Source organism: Schistocerca cancellata, chromosome 1, assembly GCF_023864275.1.
Source record: "Schistocerca cancellata isolate TAMUIC-IGC-003103 chromosome 1, iqSchCanc2.1, whole genome shotgun sequence".
Lineage (NCBI taxonomy): Eukaryota > Metazoa > Arthropoda > Insecta > Orthoptera > Acrididae > Schistocerca > Schistocerca cancellata.
In genome coordinates, this window is record NC_064626.1 from 239,313,422 (window position 1) to 239,332,719 (window position 19,298).

Genomic DNA, 19,298 nt, shown 5'->3' on the forward strand with positions numbered 1-19,298 from the left:
AATGATACGATTCACTGACGACGTTGCTACCCTGAGTGTAAGTGAAGAAGAATAACATGGTACGCTAAATGGAATGAATAACCTAATGAGTACTGAGTATGGGCTAGAGTAAATCGAAGACAAACGAAAGTAACGAGAAGTAGCACAAATGGTCACGAAGTAGATGAAGTTAAGGAATTCTGCTACCTAGGCAGTAAAATAATCAATGACGGACTGAACAAGGAGGATATCAAAAGCAGGCTAGCACTGGAAAAAAGTGCATTCCTGGCCAAGAGAAGTCTACTAGTATCAAACATAGGCCTTAATTTGAGGAAGAAATTTCTGAGAATGTAGTCTGGAGTACAGCATTGTATGGTAGTGAAACATGGACTATGGGAAACTTGGAACAGAATAGAATCGAAGTATTTGAGATGCGGTGCTACAGGCGAATGTTGAAAATTAGGTGGACTGATAAGGTAAGGAATGAGGAGCCTCTGCGCAGAATCGGAGAAGAAAGGAATACGTGGAAAACACTGACAAGGAGAGGGACAGGATGATAGGACATCTGTTGTGACATCAAGGGATTACTTCCAAGGCACTAGGAGGAGCTGTAGAGGGGAAAAACAGAAGAGGAAGGCAGAGATTGGAATACATCCAGCAAGTAATTGAGAAAGTAGGTTGGATGTGCCACTCTGAGATGAAGGGGTTGGCGCAGGAGAGGAATTCGTGGAGGGCCGCATCAAACCAGTTAGAAGACTGATGACGCGGAAAAAGTAGAAACACAGGGCATGGCTCACTTGCTACCTAATTTTTGTTCAACAGGATATATGCTCCACCTCCGATTAGGGGATTTTCCAAACTGTGTTAACGCGTGATTGTATTGTAGATTTGTTACAGGTAGGAGTAAGCTACGAATGAAAGACCAATACTGGAGCAACGAAGAGTGGTTGTAAGTGATATAGTGTTGTTAGATTTAGCAAGTAGAACTCACAGAAATTTCGATAAACAACATTCATCCTATCTATTTACTGCTCCTATCATCACTTCGTTGCGACTGATTCGTTACCGGACGAACTAGCAAAAGTGTAATTGCTGTTGTGGTGCAACAGACTCTGTTGTATGTTCCATAGAAGCCGAGTAGACGACGTGATGTTGAAATAAGTGTTCCACAACAGTCGTGCTGGGACCGTGACAAGTTTTCCAAACACTGACAATAATTAGACAGTAACATGTACGGGCGGAAAGCTGCCCTATATTAATAGCAATGATGAAAGTAGTAGGTAGTGCTATGCCGACTTGAGGGCAATTCGTTCACAAACCAACAATCTGGCGCACTGTATTTATATCATGTGACGGACGTCATTGAACTACTGACACCATCGGTCTTATCAATGACATCACCACTCTAATCACTGATGTCGTTATCGTTACCAACGACAAGCCGCACCCACTTCCCCCTCCCCTCCTTACACCCCACCCCTCTTATATCAAACCAGTAACCCCACACTATTGAAAATGAACGCACCAGCCAAAAAAATTGAAAATAGGAAAATAGCTTAGTTGCGTTAGCGTGAAATGAAAAGCCCTCCCAAATCCCCTCTTCTCTTTCCGACGAATCACAGTCTAATGTAAGCCGGCCGGTGTGGCCATGCGTTTCTAAGCGCGTCAGTTTGGAACCGCGTGACCGCTACGGTCGCAGGTTCGAATCCTGCCTCGGGCATGGATGTGTGTGATGTCCTTAGGTTAGTTAGGTTTAAGTAGTTATAAGTTCTAGGGGACTGATGACCTCAGTAGTTAAGTCCCATAGTGCTCAGAGCCATTTAAACCATTTTAAACAGTCAAATGTAAATTCAATAAATAAAAAAGAAAACTCCAAGATAGGGTTCAAATGGTTCAAATGGCTCTGAGCACTATGGGACTTAACATCTGTGGTCATCAGTCCCCTAGAACTTAGAACTAATTAAACCTAACTAACCTAAGGACATCACACACATCCATGCCCGAGGCAGTATTCGAACGTGCGACCGTAGCGGTCACGCGGTTCCAGACTGAAGCGCCTTTAACCGCACGGCTACACCGGCCGGCCAAGATGGGGAAACTAGCTCAATTGTGCTTCATATACCCGTGCCTCCTCCATTTCATCTACAGCCAGTTACAGTGTAGTATTAAAATGATGTGTAAAAATGAGAACATCTTGAATTATTTCTGTGAAAATCGAAGATAACCGTTTACATAAACATATCTCTGGCGTAATATTAACATATGCGTTAAACACTCTAAGACAAAAAAAAACGTCGCAGTACGATGGAATTATCCGGACAGGACGGAAATCGGTGAATGTGAAGTACATCTACAGACAAACAAAGGACTGCAATTTCAGTAAAGTGAATGATTTATTTAAGGGAAAGAGCTTCACAAATTGAATACGTCAATAATGTGTTCGCCCACCTCCGAAGCTTTTGCAAGCTGTTGTTCAGTTTTTCGTTGATTGACAGTGTAGTTGGATGTCCTCCTGAGGATTATCGTGCCATATGCTGTCCAATTGACGCATTAGATGGTCAAAAACCCGAAATGATTGGTGGCCCCTGCCCATAATGCTCTACACGTTCTCAGTTGCGGAGAGGTCCGGCAAAGCTGCTGGCTAAGATAGGGTTTGGCAAGCACGAAGACAAACCAGTAGAAACTCTCGTCGTATGTAAGTGCAGATGGGCTTGTTATGAGAGGAAACAAACCAGGGTGTAGAATATCATCGACGTACCGCTGTGGTGTAAGCGTGCACGAGGACAACCAAAGGATTCTGCGGCGAAAGAAAGGGCACCCCACACCATTACTCATGGTTGCTGGGCTGTACTGAGGGCGACAATCAAGTTCGTATTCCACCGCTGTTAGGGCAGTCTGCAGACACGTCTTCGGCATGGAACCTCATTGACTGGAGTGGAATTGTCTTCAGTGATGAGTTACGCATCGAAATGAGTCCCGACGACCAGCGAAGACATAAGATGTAAAGCGGCACATAAACGTAAGTCTGTATTTTATACGTCACATACTGTAGTACTTAAAAACATATGATCCCTAATACAAGGTAATCATTTCTCTATATAATTCATACGTCAAAAATACTGTACTCCACAAACGCACCTGTGTTCTCTCTCATGCAACGTAATATTTACTTTCTGTATTTTATACGTTAAATACTGTAATCCTTCGACATATATGGTTCTAATGGTTCAAATGGCTCTCAGCACTATGGGACTTAACATCTGAGGTCATCAGTCCCCTAGAACTTAGAACTACTTAAACCTAACTAACCTAAGGACATCACACACATCCATGCCCGAGGCAGGATTCGAACCTGCGACCGTAGCAGTCGCGCGGTTCCAGACTGAAGCGCCTAGAACCGCTCGGCCACCCCGGCCGGCCGACATATATGATCTCTCTCATGTCTAGTAATCACACTCTCTCACTCACCCTCCCACCCCCTTCTCTTTCCCTCTCCCTCTCTCTCTCTCTCTCTCTCTCTCTCTCTCTCTCTCTCTCTTTCTTTGTCACGCACCCACACTCACACACACACACACACACACACACACACACACACAGATGGACACTAATGGATGGGGTCAAAGATAGTTGTTTCATAGAATGTCCACCGTTTCTCTAGGTGTCGACTATTTCCGAACTAGGTGTCCGTCATTCTCTCCTAAGTGTCTACCATCCCCCTATTAGGTTTCCATAAATTCTCCTAGGAAATGTGCACCACATATACAAAGATACTGAATTCCTTACACACACACGTGATCTCTCTCATGCAAAGCAAACATCAAACATCCTACACACACACACACACACACACACACACACACACACACACACACACCTCAAACGGCTAACGCATGATACATAACGCATAATTCCTAGCACGTGATAAAATAAGGCGGTATGTCGCATGTGTTAGAAGCGATGGCAATACAAACCCTTTCAGCACTCGCCGCGACCTTGGGAGGGATAAGGTTGCTAAGATTGCGTCGTTATCTCTCGTAAACCGTCACATGAAGCGTGTTTTCCTCAAATCGCTCCACATGCTTCAAATAGTACTGGTTCTATAACTTGGTAAATATTTTCAATTCTTCTGCGGAAGCGAATACGAGTCCTCACCGCTTGTTCACATCGCCTATGAGTAATTCAAAATCCAGATCGATAAATACGTAGATTGTCTTTGAATCTGTGAATTGTACTGTTTTGAGAATGTCTTTCAAAAAACGGAAGGGCTCCATCTGCAATATCTCAGTCTTTCACTTTAATATTTTCGTTAGAAATTGTAAACTTTTAGACAATAACCGAAGTTCTTGTTCAGTAATATTATTTCATTGTTTTATGAATAACAACACTGTTAACCAAGTTTTAATAGCTGTAATAAAACCTCAGTGACACTGAAAAGCATTTTGTGGACAGTCCCGTTGTCAAAAAACACATTGTTACTTCCAGAATGAGATTTTCACTCTGCAGCAGAGTGTGCGCTGATATGAAACTTCCTGGCAGATTAAAACTGTGTGCCGGACCGAGACTCGAACTCGGGACCTTTACCTTTCGCGGGCAGAGTTCGAGTCTCGGTCCGGCACAGAGTTTCAATCTGCCAGGAAGTTTCACATTGTTACTTCTTTATTAGGAGTAGGATTGTCACATTTACTTCCTAAGCTTGGAGCCGATTACTTTGCATTCCTTAATCTGACCTGCAGTCTTCTGCAAGGTATTCTGAAACTAGCTGGGGTTCCTAGCTTCGCTCAGGGAGTTGATATGAGATTGTGTGGTAGTTGTAAGAAAAGGATAAACTTTAAAGCATAAGAGGTAAAAATATTTTATTGCATACATTCTGTTTACAATATGTGTTTATAAACAACGTTTTTTTTCATTTTGTTGCCGGCCGGAGTGGTCGTGCGGTTCTAGGCGCTACAGTCTGGAACCGAGCGACCGCTGCGGTCGCAGGTTCTAATCCTGCCTCGGGCATGGATGTGTGTGATGTCGTTAGGTTAGTTAGGTTTAATTAGTTCTAAGTTCTAGGTGACTGATGACCTCAGAAGTTAAGTCGCATAGTGCTCAGAGCCATTTGAACCACTTTTTCATTTTGTTATACAGGGTATATATGTAAAAAATTTTCGAATTTCCTACTCGAGAGCACGCTACGTATAGTTGACCATGAGAGAAGAATGAATCATTGAGGCTGATGCCGCAATATTTTAAAATTTGTCCTCGCGCTTTATTAATTTTAAAACTGTAGGCTGATTTGACTGGAAATTGCAGTCTTTTTAATTGGATTTGCAGTTCAGTAGAGATGGTTGATATTCTCGGGATAAATAGTGACTGTCCTTTGTACATTCCAGTCATAAGTTCGGTTTTGATAATGTTATTCGATAGCTGTTTGACGATCATCCATTTGCATACTTTTGATGTGTTGAGATTTCTGAGTAGTATGACGGAGATCCAATTTTTATCGAAGGCAGTGTAATTGCATTCCTATTACTTGCAAATAGTTTAGAAATTCTGTAGGTAAGTTCAAATGGTTCAAATGGCTCTGAGCACTATGGGACTCAACTGCTGAGGTCATAAGTCCCCTAGAACTTAGAACTACTTAAACCTAACTAACCTAAGGACATCACACACATCCATGCCAGAGGCAGGATTCGAACCTGCGACCGTAGGGATGTTCACACTTTCTTCAACGTGTACCATCGTGTTAATCGATTAGTATATTCTCTATCCACCGGGAATTTTCTTTTGGATATTAAAGATGATGTCGTCGACAGTATTATTTTTAGTTACTACATTGCCCTTTTAAACAGCCAGTCTGGACTGGTACAGTTATGAACAATGTTTGAATAAATTCGGTCGATGTGTTCGTTTTCAGCAGTGGCTGTGTTGCAGAAATCACTGTTGATTTTAATGAGGCCGGTAGTCTGGTCAGTAGGATATGTGCCTTCGCCTATCAGTAAATGCTGTTGCGCAAAATGTACTGTCGTTTCGTCCTTCGATAGTCTGAGTGCTAAAAGGAATCCGTTAAACTTCGGTTACAGGATAAATCAGTCAAATCTAAAGGCCATGAATTCAACTAAATACTTAAGAATTAGATTACGAACAACTTAAATTGGAAAGAACACACAGAAAATGTTGTGGGGAAGGCAAACCAAAGACTGCGTTTTATTGGCAGAAGACTTAGAAAATGTTACAGATCTATTAAAGAGACAGCCTACATTACGCTTGTGCGTCCTCTTTTGGAGTACTGCTACACGGTCTCGATCCTTATCGGATAGGATTAACGGAATACTTCGAGCAGCACGGAGTTAAAAGACAAGCAGCACGTTTTGTACTATCGCGAAATAGGGGAGAGAGTATCAATTACATGGAACAGGATTTGGGATGGACATCGTAAAACAAAGGCGGTTTTCGTTGCGGCGAAATCATCTCACGAAATTTCAACCACCAACTTTCCTCTCAGAATGCGAAAATATTTTGTTGACGCCGACCTACATAGGGAGAAATGATTACCACAATAAAATAAGTGAAATCAGAGCTCACATAAAAGATATAGGTGTTCGTTTATCCCACGTGCAGTTTGAGATTGGAATAATAGAGAATTATTATGAGAGTGGTTCGATGAACCCTCTGCCGGACACATAGGTGTGATTTGCAAAGTATTCTTGTAGATATATGTGTTGAACTCTCACATTTTTTCTTAGTCCCACTATTTGTATGTGTGGCCAGAAATGTGGTTGTTTTACGCATGCATTGATCTGTTGGTGTTGATTTGGGGATAACTGGAAGTGTTTGTCGAAAATCTCCTGAGAGTTTGAGTAGAGCTCCTCCCACCACTTCAGAGATTCCTCGTAAGTCTTGTAATGTTCTGTCCATGGCTTCGAGTGATTTTTTATATGCCATTGAGCATTCGTCCCAAAAGATAATTTTAGCTTTCTTTAGAGGTTCACTCCGTCCAGGTGCTCTTGAGTATTTACACGCCGGTAATTGTTCTTCGGTTATATTTAGTGGTAGTTGTAGGGCGGAATGGGTAGTTCGTCCACCAACCACAAATGTGGCTGTAATGCTGTATGACACCAGTGCAGGTGTGATTTGTTGTTCAGAACGTTTTTCCGCCAGCAACAGATTTATTAGAAACGTTTTCCTTGTACCGCCTGGTGCGTCGAAGTAAATAATTCCGCCTGTGTTGTTGTCGATCCGGTCCATGATAACGTTGTAAATAAGGCTTCCCGGCCAATGATCTTCTTCAGTGCGAATGCACTCACATTCCCCGAACTCTTACGGGAATTGGTAGAAAGACTGCCTCGAGTAATGAGTATAGGGGGCAGAAGCACAACAAATGTAGTGTGTGGACAGCAAGCTGGAGATGTGGGCCTCACGGGGAGCGTTTCAGAGTTAAGGCCCTGCAGTCGCACTATCCTCTGCGTACGCGATGGCTCAGATGGATAAAGCGTTTGCCATGTAAGCAAGAGGTCCCGAGTTCGAGGCCAGGTCGGGGAACATGTTTTCAACTGTCCTCGTGGATGTTTATTAACGCCTGCATGCAGATAAAAATTCTGGATTTCATTGTAATTTCATTCTTCGAGAGCTGTAAGATCATCAATGTGAATGTGTGAAAGAATGAATACCACGTTCATACACCAAAATTGGTTTTGCAACACCTCGGTTCTGGAAGTTCCGGAACCTACACAGAAAATTGGAATAGAGATCAACATAAAAATGATTTCGATCCTTTTTATTGCTCATGAAACCACACAGTGCATGTTGTACTACCATACAGCGAGACGTCCAGAGGTGGTGGTCCAAATTGCTGTACGCTCCGGTACCTCTAATACCCAGTAGCACGTCCTCTTGCATTGATGCATGCCTGTATTCGTCGTGGCATACTATCCACAAGTTTATCAAGGCACTGTTGGTCCAGGTTGTCCCACCCCTCAACGGAGATTCGGCGTAGATCCCTCAGAGTGGTTGGTGGGTCACGTCGTCCATAAATAGCCCTTTTCAATCCATCCCAGGCATGTTCAATAGTTTTCATGTCTGGAGAACATGCTGGTGACTCTAGTTGAGCGTTGTCGTTATTCTGAAGGAAGTCATTCACAAGATGTGCAAGATGGGGGCGCGAATTGTCGTCCATGAAGAAGAATGCCTCGCCAGTATGCTGCCGATATGGTTCCACTATCTGTCGGAGGATGGCATTCACGTATCGTACAGCCGTTACGGCGCTTCCATGACTACCAACGGAGTACGTCGGCCCCACATAATGCCACCCCAAAACAGCAGGGGACCTCCACCTTGCTCTGGCGTTCAGTCTGACCGCGTTGTCTTTAAACATGTCTTCGTCGATTGTCTGGTTGAAGGCATATGCGACACTCATCGGTGAAGAGATTGTGATGCCAATACTGAGCGGTTCATTCGACATGTTGTTGGGCCCATCTGTACCACGTGGTTGCAAAGATGGACCTCACCATGGACGTCGGGAGTGAAGTTGCACATCATGCAGCCCACTGCCCACAGTTTGAGTCGTAACATGACGTCCTGTGGCTACACGAAAACCGTTACTCAACATGGTGCCGTTGGTGTCAGGGTTCCTCCGAGCCATAATCCGTAGGTAGCGGTCATCCAATGCATTATTAGCCCTTGGGCAGCCTGAGCTAGGCAAGCCATGGACAGTTCCTGTCTCTCTGTATCTCCTCCATATCCAAACAACATCGCTTTGTTTCAATCCGGGACGCCTGGACACTTCCCTTGTTGAGAGCCCTTCCTGGCACAAAATAACAATGCGGACGCGATCGAACCCTGGTATTGACTGTGTAGACTTCGTGAACTACAGACAACACGAGCCGTGCACCTCCTTCCTGGTGGAATAACTGGAACTGTTCGGCTGTCGGACCCCCTCCGTCTAATAGGCGCTGCTCATGCGTCGCTATTTACATCTCTGGGCGGGTTTAGTGACATCACTGAAGAGTCAATGGGACTGTGTCTGTGATACAGTATCCACAGTCAACGTCTATCTTCAGGAGTTCTGGGAACTGGGGTGATGGAAAACTTTTTTTGATGTGTGCATAATGAATTTCAACAGTTTGTTTCACCTTTCTAAAAACTTTGGCATCCATTTTCTATCCATATGAGACATAAGAAATAGATAAGATTAGTTTACAGTGTGACCAACACATGATCTTATTCATAAACTACGTGATACAAAGTAGTGCAGTGCTTACCTTCAGGTCAGATACATTTCCACTCTTTAATCCGTACTGCAGTGCACTACGATACATTTTAAATGTTTCATCTGGCAGCAGTAATCGGTTTCGCCTTTCTCACATACTACACAGTCAATTTAGCTCACTCTGTCTTCCTTACCATTATATTTTCTATCCGTCTGAAATACAAATAAAATGGACAGTTCTTTTATCCTTATATGCAAGGCTTCATTCTGAAACAACTATGTAATACAATGCTTAGCATATCATGATGCCATGTAACTAATAGCATAAGAAAAATAGGTGCTATCTGTGTCAACACTGTTACTTAGTCGACGTCCAAACATAATTGACAAGATATCTGACACTACACCTCTTAAATACAGAAGACAGCCACACTGATATCGTGAATGACAGGCTGTACGACATTATTTCTCATCGAATATACTAATAGCTTATCTTTCACTCACGATACTCATGATACAACATGGTTCATCATTTTCATACTGTCATTGCCTCTCTACACACATGAAATCCGAGGGAGAGAGAGAGAGAGAGAGAGAAAGAGAGAAAGAGAGAGAGAGAGAGAAAATGACTGTATCAAGATGAAGCTCCTAACCAATTATGATATTGACAGTTGGAATGAGAAAACATAAATGCCTTCAGGGAAGGACTACTTATCTCGTGTGCTGAATCACAGATTGTCCAGTAACATTGCCAGAAACGCCGGCTTCCCATAAACACCAAGCGTGAGGAAAAAACAAACCAAAGCAAGTGGAGAATTGTTTTCCAACACCAGAAGCGAATTGAGAGCTGTTCCAACAGGTTTTATGGCTTATCACACTCAGCTTCCTGACTGTAAGAATCTAGTAGCTGAGAACACTTTCTGCGTTAAAGATAATTATTGCGAATGAGGTTTAAAACATTAATATTTGTTTGTATTATTGTGCGAAATCGCTTGAGAAAACGCCCTGAGACTGAGGCTTGCTTAAGAGCTCAAAAGAAGTCTAGCAGGAATTCCCTTCCAGAAATTCTCACCCCTGCATGCACATTCTTTAAAAAATAATTGTGATGTACCGTATATTGTGCCATTTTGCGTATATGACGCACATCTTTGGGACTGAAGTCTTTTTAATATTGCACCAGAGGTATGATTATATAGACAGTTGTCTTTGACTTTCGCAGAAATAATGTAACTTGATGTTATCTTCACACATCACTTAAATACGATATTCTGGTTTACTGGAGAGGAAATGGAGGGGGGAGGGGAGTATGGTGTTTGAAGCACAATTGAGCTAGTTCCCCAATCTTGGATTTCATTAAATTTATTTACTGAAACTAAATGGTGATTAGATGCACATATATTTTTTTACATGGTTTGGTTCACATCAACGTCGTTTCTAATAATCAGTATATTCCATTCTCAAAGTTTACAAAGTACGCATCTACTGTCGTCAAAATATCTTCATCGCACACAATTGGATTTACTCACACTCATTGACTTAGGAATGGAAACAGATGGAAGACAGAAGGTGCAAATCTTATGAACATGGAGGATACCCTAAATAGTTCACATCCTTCAGCTTACTTAATGGCGAAACAGTTCTGTGAACTAGTATATTAGCTTCCGATTTTTTTCGTCTTCAGTCCAGCACTCTTCTTCTTATTTTTAACCGATTTGGTTCAAGTATACTGTCATTTATACGGTTTTTTTTTTACTCTTTGCGGTGTAGTAAAGACAGAAAAATGAATATGGAAAAACTTACCTCCTTTACTTACACATGAAATCGATTTCCACTTTCTGCGTACAGGGACACCGTATTCCATCCACTGTTTTGACGGCTGTTCAGTTTCTGAAAAGAAGTGAAAGACTCACATCTCATTCTCAGTAGCAAATAGGGGAGCAATATCTGTTGGATATACTGTAATACGATACTAACAATACAGTGACAATCGTTTCCGTAGGTACTAAGTTTAAAAATATTGGAACACGGCAACTGGTAGCGTGTACATAACCACGAATGGTGCCACAGAAAAATTGTTGATGGACGTAATGTAGCTATATTTTGCGACCCTCAGGTTGTATTCTCCCCTCTATCAATCATGGTCAAACTATTATTCCATGAAACGTGGTGCAGTCAACTGACTGGAATGAACTGCTACCCAACGATGTGGCAACATGATGGCATACTTGCGTGTCCTTTTAACATTCAGTGTCTTGCGTTCGTATCTCGCGAGGATATCAACTACTAAAAACCATGATGTTCAGATTCCCGTGTTTTGTGATGCTTCGGAACGAGTCTATAAGGCAGCTCTGTACGTACGGAGTGTTTTACACGGCAGCACAATGATTCACATAGCCTCTAGCAAGAACACGCTTGCACCTGTCAAAAAGATGACACAGCCATGTCTAGAACTCTTAGGTGCGCTCGTGAGACCACGATTATTAAGATATTTCTGCGCAGCTGCAGGGTAGGACGTTACTCACGCAGTGTCGCAGACGAACGCTATAGGGACCTTAAGCTGGGTATGCAGTGATGCTAAATGATGAAATACTTCCACCTGTAACTGACTGACGGATAGTTATACATATATTTCACCTAGTCGGTGGAGATACTGCCCTCGACATCATAACCCAGTGTGTCACCTAACACTGGGACTTCTTCGCAATCAAAAAAATGGTTGAAATGGCTCTGAGCACTATGGGACTTAACATCTGTGGTCATCAGTCCCCTAAAACTTCGAACTACTTAAACCTAACTAACCTAAGGACATCACACACATCCATGCCCGAGGCAGGATTCGAACCTGCGACCGTAGCAGTAGCGCGGTTCCGGACTGAGCGCCTAGAACCGCGAGACCACCGCGGCCGGCTCTTGGTAATCAAATCCAATCTGCGCATGTTTGGTGAGAAGGAGCAACACCCCGGAGAATAGTGGTTATCTGACACTCCAACTGTGCGTAATGACCTCCCGGAAGAGAAGAGGAATATAAAACATATGATGGCAGTTACTAAACATCCAAGAAATTTTCTAATTCAGTTTCTACTGGAGACTAATTTGTACAACAAGCTGGATACTTTGCTTCACACATAAGAATCGTCACAGGGATAGACTTACTGGAGAGTTGATAGTAGTCGATCCCAGCAAATACACACACTTGCTGCAACAAAAGTTCTACGTCAGTATTTCACGAGGGAAATTCACGCACTCTAGAACGTTAACACGATGCCACAAGACTATAAAACTGGATACTTTTATCCATTCACTGAAGATGAACTTCTACGTCTGGGAGGTAGCTTACAATTTGCAGACGTAACCAATGAACAATGACACCCGGCATTACTTGATGGTTCAAATGGTTCAAATGGCTCTGAGCACTATGGGACTCAACTGCTGAGGGCATTAGTCCCCTAGGACTTAGAACTAGTTAAACCTAACTAACCTAAGGACATCACAAACATCCATGCCCGAGGCAGGATTCGAACCTGCGACCGTAGCGGTCTTGCGGTTCCAGACTGCAGCGCCTTTAACCGCACGGCCACTTCGGCCGGCTGATTGCTTGATGGATCACGTCGCTTCAAGTGAGTCCTCAATCTTTAAATACATATTGGCTTTCATCCCCTTGGTGTTCGAATAGTGTTATCCAAGATTCGATAAGGATTTTGGATATTTATTGGATATTTAAAGGTGGTCAGACCATCAAAAAGGTCCTGAATACATGTTTGCCATTCAAGATTATGAAGACTTACAGATGACAACATATTGACTCTCCCCCCCCCGCACACACAGATCGAATGAGATCACCAAGCCTTTTTTGTTACTGGCGTAGACTCTGTAGGTCCTTTCTAGATCAAGACAGGCATGCGCATGTGCAGTACTTTTAAAAGCCTGTTCCAGTACGAATACCGACACATTTTTAATGTCTTTACAGAGCCGGCCGCGGTGGCCGTGCGGTTCTGGCACTGCAGTCCGGAACCGCGGGACTGCTATGGTCGCAGGTTCGAATCCTGCCTCGGGCATGGGTGTGTGTGATGTCCTTAGGTTAGTTAGGTTTAAGTAGTTCTAAGTTCTAGGGGACTTATGACCTAAGATGTTGAGTCCCATAGTGCTCAGAGCCATTTGAACCATTTTTGTCTTTACAGAGATTTTCTAGTAGACATGGATTTCCGCAAACCATTTACACCGACAACAAGAAGCCTTTTCACGTCACTAACACAGAATTGTCAGAACTATGGAATTTACTCAGCACCTCGGATATCTTTCGATCGCTTCCTCGCCAGAAATGGAAACACTTAGAAGTTCATTGTACCATGGGCACCTTGGTGGGGACTATCCTTGGAGAGGATTGTGGTTACCGTCGAGCGGTGCTTACGGAAAGTGTTGGGGCGATCAAGACTAACTGCAGGACAAATCTACACCCCCTTTAGACGGTATCAAAGCTGTCTCCTCTGCCTTATTTGATTACAACTCTTCCAAAGTTCTGGTAATTTCTTACTTTAACACTAGATCCCCTATGTCTTCCATATCAACGCCCATTTCCCTTCATAAATACAAGCGAAGAATCCGAGTAGTAGCCAAACATTATTAAGAAATCTTCAAAAATATGTTCCTGGAAAAGCGTCACAGGATTTCGCTTGTAAGAACAGACATCTTTCAAACTACAGTATCTGTTCCTTGCAGTGAGGGCACTGATAACCATGACGTCCATCATCGCCATCAGCATCATAATCATCATCATCATCATCATCATCATAATCATCATCATCATCATCATCATCACCAACACCATCGAGGACCATTATCTATATGCCAAAAGGCAACAGAAACGCAGGGAGACCGAAGGAGGAACGGGAGCTGAAATGGCATCTGTTCGAGTATACTCTCAGAAGAGAACCAGAAAAAAGAATTTATTGGTACAAAGAGCTGTATGGTGACTATTATGAGATTTACGAAGTTGTGACGGCTTGAGCTGCCCTCCCAAGAGCACAGTGGTAGGGAAGAAACGTGCGTGTCGGCCGGCCGGTCCGCTACGCACATACATCACGCAATTAGGCTTCCTCTAGCCCAGCAATTGAAACCCGGCGCCGTAGCTTTTGTGCTCGCCTGTCCACGGCTTTGTTTTAGGGCCTCCGCTTCCTACCCGAGGGCCTTGCATGCCGAATAATTTACACTGCCTAAGTACGGCGCTCAGGCCGTTATTAAAGACCGGATGTGTGCCGAATTTCATTTTCTATTAACGAGAGGACCCCTGTTGCCTCCTCTCGGAAAGCACAAGGTAAATTCTCAAAGCTTCTTCGCTCTGAAGTTCAAGAAATACCGACTACAAATACTGTAAGCTTACCTGTGCTTGACGTATAGAATTAAGTTTGAAAGAACACTTGACATGGAGATGAGCCAATTTATCCAGTCTTACGTCCTAGGTCTTAGATTCACATCATATCACAAACGAGCCAAGTTATTCGCTTACACTTTAGGAGTTCTTTTCTTTCACTTGATGGAAAACATGAATTTTTATGTGACGTAATCGTGATCACCTAGGCAGTATGTGACGTACAGTATGTCATGGTATTTAGTTTAAAATGTTTGAAGAGTGATAAAATACATTGCAACATATTTTTCTTTAACGGCGCTAGTCTCGCACATGCCATAACTTTGCCACTAGAGGACTTCGGAAGATGTGTCCATCACCTACTTTTTTTTGACCTATTCGTCAGCAAAGTATTAGGAGCCTTTGACAAACAAGACAATATTTCAACCCATTTTAGCATGAAGTGAATGTATCATGTACAAAAAAAAGTGGGAAATTCAGAACTGAGAGAGGAGATATGCAAGTACGTTCAGTAACATCCAAACAATTCGGAATTATTTTTAAAAAATTCAGTACGGTTAACAGGGAAAATGAAGAATTTATACCTGTTAAAAGAACTACTGTGAACCCTGTTCCTTTTTCTGATGATGCAGTACTCTTTGCCAGCAATTCAGATTAATTTAAACATCAAATGGGCCAACTTAATGCAGCACATTGGGATGTAAACCAGAAAATTTGGTATAATGGAAACATTAAGTCACAGAACTGGTTAAGATGGCTGCAGAATGGACAGAGATAGAAATAATCAGAAAAGTAAATGTTCCCTGCTTTTGGTCAACAACATTGAGGTTTAGAAATGAATATTCCAAAACGTCTGCGACGAGAAGTTAACAATGCATCACTAACTTCGACTTATAGCTGTTAGTAGGAAAATTATTTTAAAAATGAAGATTGCTTGGCAAGCCCAGAGGCAAGCTGAGAGCTAGTAGAGGACACAGGAAAAAATATAAGGAAGGAAAGAAGATTATACTTTAACGTCCCGTCGATAGCACGGTATATGAGACGGACAAATAAATATATCGAGAAACAACTGGTGCGAAGACATAATCGTGACTGTAATGAAATGCATGTGGCTAAAAGGATGGTAGATTGACCCAGGAAGTATTTTCCTAGATTTCAAGGGACTAAGAAATAAACGTAAAGGGAAGTCGGTAGATGATTCTAGAATACATGCATAATGTGGGTGTGCCAGGCTGAATATGGTAACTGCATGTAAAAGTACAGAAGCAACCTAAAGCTAACCGTGAATGTCAAATGCCTTACTATAATAACGACAAATGCAATAAAAATGCGAATATTTGTTATTTTAAACCATGACGTGACATCTTAAGGAAATTCAGTGAATGTAAAACTTTAAATGCGACTTGGAAACCGGGCTCTAGTACAAAATTTTGGACTGGATATATGAACAGATCCTCGTTTTTCCAAGTATGTACCAGCAGACAAAAAGTGATCGGAGAGAAAGATATATTACATATGTGCACAACGCATTGTGTCGAATGTTAATTTGTGTGTATCTACGAGGGGTGTTCAATAAGTAACGCAACACTTCTTTTTTTCTGAAAGCAGCTCGTTTTTATTCAGGATTCCACTATGCCATATTATTCCCCACTGTTTTGCCTACAAAACAATATTTTACCAACATGACACCCGTTCAATGCTACGGCCTTACGCCACATTATTGAAAGAACCTGTGTGGCCGCATGGCACCACTCTACAGGTCAACGGCGGAGACAATGTCTTGCTGCATTAATGCCCTTCCAATCATCCACGTATTGCTTCCCGCTGAATGAATCCTTCATTCGGCCAAGCAGATGGAAGTCGGAAGGTGAGAGATCCAGGCTGTAGGGTGGATGCTGAATGAAGTTGTGAGCTCCTCTCATGTACGTAGACTTGTGTGAGGTCCTGCATTGTCACGTAGAAGGAGAAGTTCGTCTGCATTTTTGCGGCGACTAACGCGCCGAAGTTCCAACATTGCAGGAGTCACAGCGGTGTGCGGCCGGCCGGCAAGCGGGAGATGGAACACGTTTTCGCGATATTGCTGCCATGATGACAGACTCCTCGCCCAACGACTCACCGTGATTTTGTTCGCTGCCAGATCTCCGTAGATACTGTGCAAGGCTTATGAACAGCTGTGACGCTCTGGTTTTCTGCCAAAAGAAACTCAATGACAGCTCTATGGTTCGAACGCAACTTTGCTACAGACGAAATTTTGAAGGCTACGGTAGTGCCTCCACCAATCGGAACTCTATGAAACTATAACGGCTGAAGCGGGGATATCCACGGTGCACCACCACAATTCCGCATTTTTTCGTCTGAAATTGTCTGGGAGAAAAATGTGTGACACTACTTATTGAACCCTGAACTTCATTCATATTCGTCTGTTCAGGTGGTTTAGCCACTCGTTTTGAGGCACCATGTCACGAATTGCATGGCACCTTCCGCCGGAGGTTCGAGTCCTCCCTTGCGCATGGGTGTGTGTGTTGTTCTTAGCATAAGTTAGTTTAAGTGGTGTGTAAGCCTAGGGACCGATGACCACAGCAGTTTGGTCCCTTAGGAATTTACGCACATTCGAACGTTTTGAACATTTTCAAGTGGCTTAGGTTGAAATGTACTTGAAAGAGGAAGTTTTTCAGCTTATCTCAAATGTGAATTAATGCTTTCGATTTAACTAAACAATTTCCATATCATTTCTCTCGCATAGATTACACATTTCGATATCAGTACTGTTTTATATTGCACATAACTTTTGTATAGAATAAGGTGATGTGCAATGTAACACATAAATACTAGAACTAAAATCAAAATTCCTGATTCTGTCTTCTTAACGGTAATATCATAATATCATGCAACGGACCATGCCAAAACCATCAACAAGTATACCGGCTCTGCGTTGATGCGGGACAAAGGCAGAAGCAAAAGAAAAAAGAATAGGTATATATTGTCTAAATAACGTTTTACAGCAATGACAAGTCTTTTATATTTCTTACTGTCTAAAACGCTACAGTTTTACACTATTGGACATTAAAATTGCTACACCAAGAAGAAATGCAGATGATTCATTGGACAAATATATTATACTAGAACTGACATGTGATTACATTTTCACGCAGTTTGGGTGCATAGATCCTGAGAAATCAGTACGCAGAACAACCACCTCTAGGCGTAATAACGGCCTTAATACGCCTGGGCATTGAGTCAAACAGAGATTGGATGGCGTATCAGGTACAGCTGCCCATGCACCTCCAACACGATACGACAGTTCATCAAGAGTAGTTCAAATGGCTCTGAGCACTATGGGACTCAACTGCTGAGGTCATTAGTCCCCTAGAACTTAGAACTAGTTAAACCTAACTAACCTAAGGACATCACAAATATCCATGCCCGAGGCAGGATTCGAACCTGCGACCGTAGCGGTCTTGCGGTTCCAGACTGCAGCGCCTTTAACCGCACGGCCACTTCGGCCGGCATCAAGAGTAGTGACTGGCGTATTGTGACAAGCAAGTTGCTAGGGAACCATTGATCAGACGTTTTCAGTTGGTGAGAGATCTGGAGAATGTGCTCGCCAGGGCAACAGTCGAACATTTTATGTATCCAGAAAGGCCCGAACAGGACCTGCAAGATGCGGTTGTACATTATCCTGCTGAAATGTAGGGTTTCGCAGGGATCAAATAAAGGATAGAGCCACGGGTCGTAACACATCTGAAATGTAACGTCCAATGTTCAAAGTGCCGTCAATGCGAACAAGGGGTGACGGAGACGTGTAACCAATGGCACCCCATACCATCACGCCCGGTAATACGCCAGTATGGCGATGACGAATACACGCTTCCAATGTGCGTTCACCAAACACGGATGCGACAATTATGTTGCTGTAAACAGAACCTTGATTCATCCGAAAAAATGAAGTTTTGCCATTCGTGCACCCAGGTTCGTCGTTGTGTACACCATCGCAGGCGCTCCTGTCTGTGATGCAGCGTCAAGGGTAACCGCAGCCATGGTCTCCGAGCTGATAGTCCATGCTGCTGCAAACGTCGTCGAACTGTTCGTGCAGATGGTTGTTGTCTTGCAAACATCCCCATCTGTTGAATCAGGGATGGAGGCATGGCTGCACGATCCGTTACAGCCATGCGGATAAGATGCCTGTAATCTCGACTGCTAGTCATACGAGGCCGTTGGGATCCAGCACGGCGTTTCGTATTACCCTCCTGAACCCCCCGATTCCATATTCTGCTAACAGTCATTGAATCTCTAAAACGCGAGCTGCAATGTCGCGATACGATAAACCGCAATCGCGATAGGCTACAATCCAACCTTTAAAGTCGGAAACGTGATGGTACGCATTTCTCCTCGTTACACGAGGCGTCACAACCTTGTGTGAATGCTCTGAAAAGCTAATCATTTGCGGATCACAGGAACTTCTTCCTGTCGGTTAAATTTCACGTCTGTAGCACGTCATCTTCGTGGTGTAGCAATTTTAATGGCCAGTAGTGTACTTGATGTGAAGTTGCTGGCGCGGCGAAATAGTTTGACAACAACAGTTACATTGGCTGAGGCGTAAACATGCTGTTGCCACACTGTACTTTCCCATCAATGATCTTCTTGGAGGCTCTTCATTAACTTGCGTTGTACTGTGCCACGCCAAGTTGTGTGCCCATAATATCCACAAGGCCGTGCAACGCACATTACCACCGCGGCGTCTACATAAAAATACCTCCTTATGGC